At 44.6% G+C, this 8,719-nt stretch overlaps 2 pseudogenes across 3 annotated transcripts; both read right to left on the minus strand.

Annotated features, from left to right (window-relative positions):
• Window positions 1–574: 574 nt before the first annotated feature.
• Window positions 575–3,329, minus strand: LOC125512832 (F-box/LRR-repeat protein 14 pseudogene; annotated as a pseudogene). The gene is made up of 2 exons (XR_015608919.1): window positions 3,200–3,329; window positions 575–2,703 (listed from the first exon to the last, which is right to left on the minus strand). The product of XR_015608919.1 is annotated as an F-box/LRR-repeat protein 14 pseudogene (transcript).
• A 1,217-nt stretch (window positions 3,330–4,546) lies between these two features.
• On the minus strand, window positions 4,547–8,125 carry LOC125515174 (F-box/LRR-repeat protein 14 pseudogene; annotated as a pseudogene). 2 transcript variants are annotated; one of them, XR_015608921.1, is made up of 2 exons: window positions 7,963–8,125; window positions 4,547–7,275 (listed from the first exon to the last, which is right to left on the minus strand). The product of XR_015608921.1 is annotated as an F-box/LRR-repeat protein 14 pseudogene, transcript variant X2 (transcript). The 2 variants fall into 2 exon arrangements; XR_015608920.1 differs by having other exon boundaries at window positions 4,548–7,270; window positions 7,963–8,124.
• Between the last annotated feature and the right edge of the window lie 594 nt (window positions 8,126–8,719).

The following is an 8,719-nucleotide window of genomic DNA, read 5'->3' on the forward strand; positions in this document are numbered from 1 at the left end:
TGAGGATCAAATGGTGTCATAAACCAGCACCATCTTTAAAAAAACATGCCAGATCATTTATGGATCTCAATTTTGATTTCTGAAACCCAGCACTTGTTTCTGAACCGTGGTCATGGCAATTCCAGAATTTTATAGCTGCTTGAATTTGCTTCTCTTGTTATTTATTTCCCAATTTATTTGCTTGATGGTGGCTTTCTGTATTGTCCTATAGGATATTCCCGACGAAGATAGTGAACAGTTTAACCAAAAGCATCAGGTAAACACAGTAACATGTTGATCTTACAAATGAAGAAGAAGAATAAAACACGACAGTGATTTGGTGTGTGTGATCTGAAACATCATCATCTAACTTTCCTTTTGTACTGATTGCAGGCTATAAGCATCAGCATCTTACCGATTCCAGTGTTACAAATGTCATGCATCAGCATGTATCTGTCTGATGTCTCGCAGATCTTCTCTACCAGGTTCTCTGCTGTGAATGAAATCCTGCAGATGAGAACCCAAAGGGCAATTATCCCCACGCACCAACTTTAATCTCATGCGGGGCGCTGCCGCCATTGTAGCCAGCAGCTCACATGATGCCCTTACAACCTTACACGAGAACTAGATTACATCAAGTGATAGGCTGAGATGCAATACCATATCTGTTTTCTCTGCCATTTTGCGCAGAACTATTACCATGTATGTTTAGTCTAAGAAAAAAGCATGTGTTCCTTGTTCGTAATCTCTTTGCCTTGTTTCATATGTGCACATGTGTTGTGTCGATAAGTAATGAAATTTCCCGTCTAATGCAGAAACCACTGTACAGAAATGGTTAGCAGATGCAATCTTCAGGTTTAATGCACTCACTGACGCCTGAAACTTAAATGTTGCACAAGCAGGCAAAAGGTATAAGAATAATAGGTTGATGTTTGGAGCACTCAGTCAAAGGAAGTAGACCTTACAGATATGAGCAATGCAAAAAGAGATTACAAATCGAAGCTACTGTCATAACATACACAAGAATTCTGGCAAATTCCTAAAACAGAGCTCGCATTACCGAAACAAGTCTAGAACATCCAACAAAGCCAATTAAAACTTATTGCATGGAAATGGCAGGTGGACCTGTCCACCGAATTTACTTTCATAGTTTTGTGTTTTCAAGCTTCTGCTGATATATAGCAAACACAAATTAATAGCCAAAGATCGGATTCAGGGCGATCGGCGTCTTTTCCTGTTCATGTCCCTGTCCATGTTCATTCCTTTTAGACTGTCGTGGCTTTCAGTCTCTGCAGAGTAGTGAACTGATTTGGCAGCCCCTTGCACACCCTCCTGAGAGATCTGACAGCAGCCTATAACGGTTAGTGACTCCAACTTCTGTGAACGTGCCAGCTCAGCCATTCCATTATCTGTCACTTTCTTGCATTTGCGGAGGGTGAGATTGCTCAAGCAAGGAGCCAGTGTAATGAAGTTCATACCAGCATCGGTTATAGACCTGCAATCCACGAGCTCAAGATTCTCCAGGAACTGTGAGGATGAGAGGCACTTCAACCCCTCGTCATACAAAATGCTGGCACCATTTAGCAAAAGAGTGCGAACTGGACAAGATTGGACGAGCGACACAATACCCTCTTGTGTGAAACCTATTTCTGTTGGATACATGGGTTCGCAAAGTGTGAATGTGAGCTCTACAACCTGAAGCATAGGGCAGCTGAGAGCTAGAGCCTTAAGGCTAACATCAGTCAATGGCGTCCTAAACCAATAATCTTCACACCGCAGAGGCATGAACCGAAGTGAGATGGTTTTAAGGTTGCTGCACCTCTGGAATAGCGCAATCATCTCATTCTCTTTTAGACCAATCACATACTCTAGATAAAGCGTCTCCAATGCTTTGCACTTCCCCAGGAGAAAACGAAGTCCAGTTTCTGGCTCGGTTATAATATGAGCTAACCTAAGATCCCTCAAGCTATCATAGCAGATGTCATATCTATATGGGTAGCCAGACACGTAGGAGGGGTCAGAGGCCCCTGACATCCAGTAGTTTCCATTAATCTCAAACTCAAATTTTTGGAGATTCTCCCAGCCTGGGCCAAACTTTAAGAGGTCATACTGGCTGATTCCATTGCAATCCTTTACAACAAGTTCTCCCAATGATCCATATCTCCCAAGGTACTCCAGCCAATCCCTGCTGTCTACTGTCGTACAGTCAACAAGGTGAAGAACAGAAAGATGCCTGCAACCAACCGCCACGTGAAAAATGCCAGTAGAAGTTACTGCTGGTGCACAGTTCAGCCTGAGCGACCTCAATTTTTTGCAATCAGCTAGATAACCAAGACCAGAGTCACCAATGTAAGAGCAGAAGCTTAAAGAAAGATCGGACAGTGAGGGGCAGTGAGATGACAGAACACAGAGGCCTTGGTTGTTCAACTGGTTCCCGTTACTGGGCCACCATCCAGAATAGTTTATCTCTACTTTCGCCAAATTGGGGAACCGGGAGAACAACGATACCAAGGCTTTTGTAGAAGGGTTGAGTCCACAGCCAACACGGATAGCATCCCTATGCTCTGCCTCAACGGTGCAGAGCTGCTTCGACACGAGGGAAAGAGAATTCAGATCACTTGTCTTGGTAACCCTCTTGACGATCTCTCCAAGCAGTGGCTCTGGTAGATCCTCCATTGAGTATCTCAGTTGCACAACTTGGGCAGTCTCAAGACCCGGAAGGCACTGTAGTGAAGATTCTATTATCAGAATGGAACATAACAAGATAACCAAATAATAGCTGTCCTCAAGAACTAATGTAAAAGGAAACATCGGTGAAACATTGAACTTTTTTATATCTGTTGAAAGATTTATGTTTTTTAGGGGATGTTGAAAGATTTATGTGCTACTCTTGGAACAGTCACTTAATTACTACTGTACATGCTTATCTTGGAACAATCACCCAATGTAAAAGCCCTAATTACAGTGTACAAATATACCAATTAAACATCCACCTGCTGAACTGAACTCATATCTGGAAGGACAAATCCTAGGCACTAATGAACATGTTTTACTAGAATTAAACCAGGACATTTACTCTAGAATATCAGATATTCCAGGCTCATACATAGTGTGCCAAGTGCATCAACAGATCCAAGTACATGGTGCAAGAATCGACATCGCCTCGGCTGGCTCAACCAATGTTGCTCGAGAAGGGAAGGTCATGGACCCAGATCCGTACCTCGGAGGAGCCGACGAACCAGGAAGGGCGGCGCCAGCCGGAAGGGGGGGTGGGGGGGGGGGGGGGGGGGGGAGCTGGGCGGGAACGGCGGTGACCAAGGGAGGCGGATTGGGCGGCGAGGTCGACGGCAAAACCCTCGCGGCGAGAGCGTCGGCTGGCTTCGGGAGCTAGGATGGTTTTTTTTTTTTGAGCAGCAGCAACGAAGGTGGCTTGGGCTTCGGCCCGACTTGATGATGCGGCCCATATACGACCCCCACTAACTGAATCTCATGTTCTTGAAAGACAAACTATTTTTCCCTGAAAAACTAATTTTGTTCTAAAAAAAGTATGTACTCTAATGAAAAAGGAAAAAAAGCATCGCACGTAGTACGTGTGATCGGAATGTGTGCCTGAATGAATTCGGTATTGCCTTCATTTAACTTTTTAAGAATCGACAAAGCTCAAGTGGAAGAATCAACATCGCCTCAATCGGGCTCAACCAATGTTGCTCGAGAAGGGAAGGAAATAGACCCAAGTACGTACCTAGGAGGAGCTGACGAACCAGGAGAGGAGGCGCCGACCCGAAGGGGAGAGCTGGGCGGCAACAACGGCGACCAAAGGTTGGAAGGAATGGTTGGGGAAACCTCTGCGTCAAGGTCGAGTGGTCGATAGCAAAACTGTCACCTTCCTCGCGACATGAGTAAATATGCAGCAGCAGCAGCAAAGCGAGCTTGAGCTTGGCCCGACTTGACGATGAGGCCCATATTCCATTGGGGAGTTAGTGATCGAAATGTGTGCTAGTAAGTCAATTTGTCGGGAGCATCTATGTTTCGCATCTAACGAAATAGATGGACGACTATTGTGGGTCGGACCATTTTCGTTTTTTCAATTTGTTTTTACCTTTTTATATTTTAAAATATTCTATATATATAATCAAATTTAATTTACTTAGTTTTAAAAAAAATCACCGCACATTAAAAAGTTCGTGAAATTTCTAAAACTGTTCATACCATATAAAAATTTCCGTTTAAAAAATTGTATGTTCATGAAAATGTTTAAACAATGGCATAATTTTCTTAAATATTCATACACGTTTAAAAGAATTCATGAAATTGTTGAAAATTATTCAGTGGGTGTTTCAAAATGGTCACTTTGTACCCAAAAAATTCAACATTTATTTAAAAATATATTCAGTGTGCATTTTACAAATGTTTAACACATATTTGGGTAAATATTTAACATGTATTTTAAAAATGTACAACATGTATCTAAAAAATGTACAACATGTATCTAAAAAATGTTCAACATGTATTTAATAAAAATTCAGTATGTATTTAGGAAAAAAAAACATTCACATGTTTAAGTATTCCCTTCACCGTCTTTCACACGTAGCCGGCGGCTCACTGGTTCTGTGTAACGCCTGATGTGTCAGGTTCAGAGTTAACTGACCATCTCACAGCTGTTCGCCAGCGATTTTTGGACAGGAAAATTGTGACTCTAGCTAGGGTTTTATGGCTTTCAGATACGCATAAGAGGGCCAGCCCGAACATGGCCGCTAGGATTTTAACCTGGTACAAGACCGGATGCATCTAGCAACCCGAAGTCTTGGCTCTTGCAGCCATTACATCACTAATAAAGCAGAAAAACAAAAGCAGAAAGCTGGCTGTAAAGGAAATTCAAATAGCGACCCGTTGAGTAGTTTCAGCCATCCGATGACAGATCAATGTCGACAGCAGCATCATCTTGGCTGAGATGCAACAATGTATATGTTTTATCTGCCATTTTACATAGATCTTGCCTTCTTTAGTGTAACGATGGAATATTACCATGAGTGTTCAGTGTAGTAAAATGGCATTTGTTTCATGTGTGAACATGTGTTGAGTTGATAAGTTCAGAAAATTCCTATCTTTAGCATAAACTGCTTTAAAACAATAGTTAGCAGATCTCATCTCCAGGTTTAATGTGCTCAATTACGCCTGAACCTTAAATATTGCACAAGCAACCAAAAGAACCTGATAATTCTTTTGAAATTTAAAACACCGAGGATATAAAAATAAAAGGGTACCATGTTTGGAGATCTCAAACAGATGAAGGACACCTTTCAGATAGCTACAATAAAAGAATTATCGAAAACTCTTCCTCGGTGGATGTGATGAACAATGCATCATATCAGGATTGAGCTGAGGTGTACGAAGAAAAAAAACATGATATGCTCAGGCAAGTGCCCCAAATGCCCACTGATTAGTGATTACTGTCAGCAAGAATCACTACAATGTACTCACATAGATCATACGCACTATTGCTATGGCAGGAATCGCATATCAGGCGCTGCACATGGAGAATCAATGGAGGAGGTGCCGCGCAACAAACACACAAAAGACCAGAACCGGCACAAACGATTGCCAAGCCATAATCACGAATTCTGGCACATTTCTAAAACGAATCTCACACTGCCAAAACAAGTCTAGAACATCTGAAGCCAATTGGAACTTGCCAGAAGGAAATGGCAGGTACGATTATCCTTCGAGTTACTTTCATACTGTTGTGGTTTCGAAGTTCTGCCAACATATAGCAACACAAATTAACAGCCAAAGACTGAATTCAGGGCGACTGTCGTATTTTCCTGTACACGTTCATTCCTTTTAGGCTGTCATGGCTTTCAGTCTCCGATGAGTAGCAAACTGATTTGGCAGCACCCTGCACACCCTCCTCAGAGATCCAGCGGCAGCCTATAACGGTCAGTGACTCCAACTTCTGTGAACGTGCCAATGCAGCCAACCCATCATCTGTCACGCTACTACATTCCCGGAGTGTGAGGTGACTCAAACAAGGAGCCTGAGCAATGAGGTACATCCCAGCATCAGATATAGAGCAGCAATCCACGAGATCGAGCTTCTCCAGGAACTGTGTGGATGACAGGCCCTTCATCCCCTCGTCATCAAATATGCTGGCACCATTTAGCACAAGAGCACGAATCGGACATGATTGGATAAGCGTCAGAATACCCTTCTGTGTGAAGCCTATTTCAGTAGGATAAGAGGGTTCACAAAATGTGAAAGTGAGCTCAACAACCTGAAGCATAGGGCAGCTTAGAGCTAGGACCTCTAGGCTGTCATCAGTCAATGCCGTCCTAAACCAATGATCTTCACAGCGCAGAGGCATGAGCCGAAGTGAAATGGTTTTAAGGTTGCAGCACCTCTGGAATAGTGCAATCATCTCATCCTCATTTAGACCAATAACATACTCCAGGTAAAGTGTCTCCAATGCTTTGCACTTCCCCAGGAGAAAACGGAGTCCAATTTCCGGCTTAGTTACAATATGAGCCAACCTAAGATCCTTCAAATTATCACAGCAAATGTCATAGCTATATGGGTAGCCAACCACGTATGAGGGATCAGGGCGCTGACTCAGCCAGTAAGTTCCATTAATCTCAAACTCAAACCTTTGGAGCTTCCTCCATCCTGGACCAAATTTTAGGAGGTCATACTGACTGATTCCATCACAATCCTTTAGAACAAGTTCCCCTAATGATCCATATCTCCCAAGATAGTCCAGCCACTCCACGCTCTCTATTGCTATACAGTCAACAAGGTGGAGAACAGAGAGATGGCAGCAACTAACGGCCACCCGGAAAATCCCAGTAGAAGTTATTGCTGGTGCAAAGCTCAGCCTGAGGGACCTCAACTTTTTGCAGTAAGCTAGATAACTAAGACCAGCATCATCAATGTGTGCACAGAAGCTTAAGGTGAGATCAGACAGCAAGGGGCAATGATGCGATAGAACAAGGATGCCTTGGTTGTTCACCTGGTCCCCATGACTGGGCGTCCAACCAGCGTAATTGATCTCCACTTTCCACAAATTGGAGAACCGGGAGAACAGTGATGTCAAGGCTTCCATTGTAGGGTCAACGCCACAGCCAACACGGATAGCACCCCTATGCTCCGCCTCGACGGCACAGAGCCGCTTTGACACGAGGCAAAGAGAATTTAGATCACTCGACACGGTAATCCTCTTGATGATATCTGCAAGCAGTGGCTCCGGGAGATCCTCCATCAGCTGCACAACTTGGGGAACCTCGAGGTTCTGCAGGCGCTGGACTAACAAAAAATTTACGTTCAGGGTGGAACACACAAGATAACCAGATAACAGCTGTAACAAATAATGTACTGTAGAAGGAAACAGTGATGAAACTTTGAAGTTTTTCTTATATGTGTCGAAAGTTTTATGTGCTTATCTTCACAATAAACGGTAAATTAATGCCGCGGCATCCTATTTGCATCCATCCCGTAGAACAAAGAAGTGACATAAAGAATTTCAGATAAAAATAACACCCTAATAACTGTATAAATTTCTGCTGGGTGGGGGGATAATCTAGAAATATACCAATCTGAACATTAAACCAACATGATATCTGAACATTCCCCTTGCCGAACTGAACTCGTATATGGAAATACCACCCAACAAATCAGACGAGTAAACCAATTTCTGCACACTCCAGAACAGATTTTACTGACTAAACCAAGCTATTTCCTCTAGCATTTCACAGAGGTTCCAGCCTTCCAGGTCCATACACAACAGCGGCCTAATTCCCTTAACAGTGCCAAGCGCAACAACGAAGTCGACCTAGGCAGTACGCCATGGAACTAACAGAGCAGGTGCAAAACCCAGGCCATGCAGACATTACAGAGCCGAATCGACCAAGTTCAGATGGAAGAATCGACATCGCATCGGCTGGCTCGACCAAGGTCGCTCGAGAAGGGAAAGGAATGGACCCAAATCCGTACCTCGGGCTCGGAGGAGCCGACTACCCAGGAAGGGCGGCGCCGGCCGGGGATGGGAGAGCTGGGAGGAAACGGCGGTGATTAAGGCGTGGATTGGGCGGAGAACCCACCTCGGCGAGGTCGACGGCGAAACCCTCGCCTCCAAGGGCCGGGGCTTCGCAGTAGTACGCACCAGCAGCAAAGCTGGTTTGGGCTTTGGGCCCGACTCGATGATGCGGCCCATATTCGACCGAAGGGCCGGGGCCCACTGCCGACCAGGCCTAATGTAAATAATTAGACTCGTTTATGCACAAATTGCCTCTTCTAGAGAAAAATATCTGAAGAAGACCTTTTCCCTGCGAACGCTAGGGTTTCTTTTCTCCCGGCGGCGACTTTTTCGCCACCGTTGAGGCCTTCACCTTCCCTCCTCCAATCGCCCCAAGCTTTCGATTCGGGCCGACGACGGGGTGATCCTGGCATCACTACCCGGCTTTGATTGATCCCCTGGTGGCGCAAGGAGAGTTTGGGCTAGATTCAAAAGTCCGATCGTGTTTACCTCGGACTAGGGTTCTGGTTTTTGCGGAGATGGGATCGACGGGAGCGTCTGGCTCGTCCTCCGCGTCTGAGGTAGAGAAGATGATGGCTGAGTTGGGTCTTCGTGAGGAGGACCTCGACGATGTCGTCTTCAATGAGAAGGAAGCGCCAGCCGAGGCAACTAGGTGGACAACGGTGGCTAGGGTTCATATCGATAAGCCTTACAGCCAATACTGGTTCTTCAAGA

The sequence above is a fragment of the Triticum urartu genome, chromosome 6A (assembly GCF_056163025.1).
Source record: "Triticum urartu cultivar PI428250 chromosome 6A, HENAU_Tu73, whole genome shotgun sequence".
In the NCBI taxonomy this organism is placed as follows: Eukaryota; Viridiplantae; Streptophyta; class Magnoliopsida; order Poales; family Poaceae; genus Triticum; species Triticum urartu.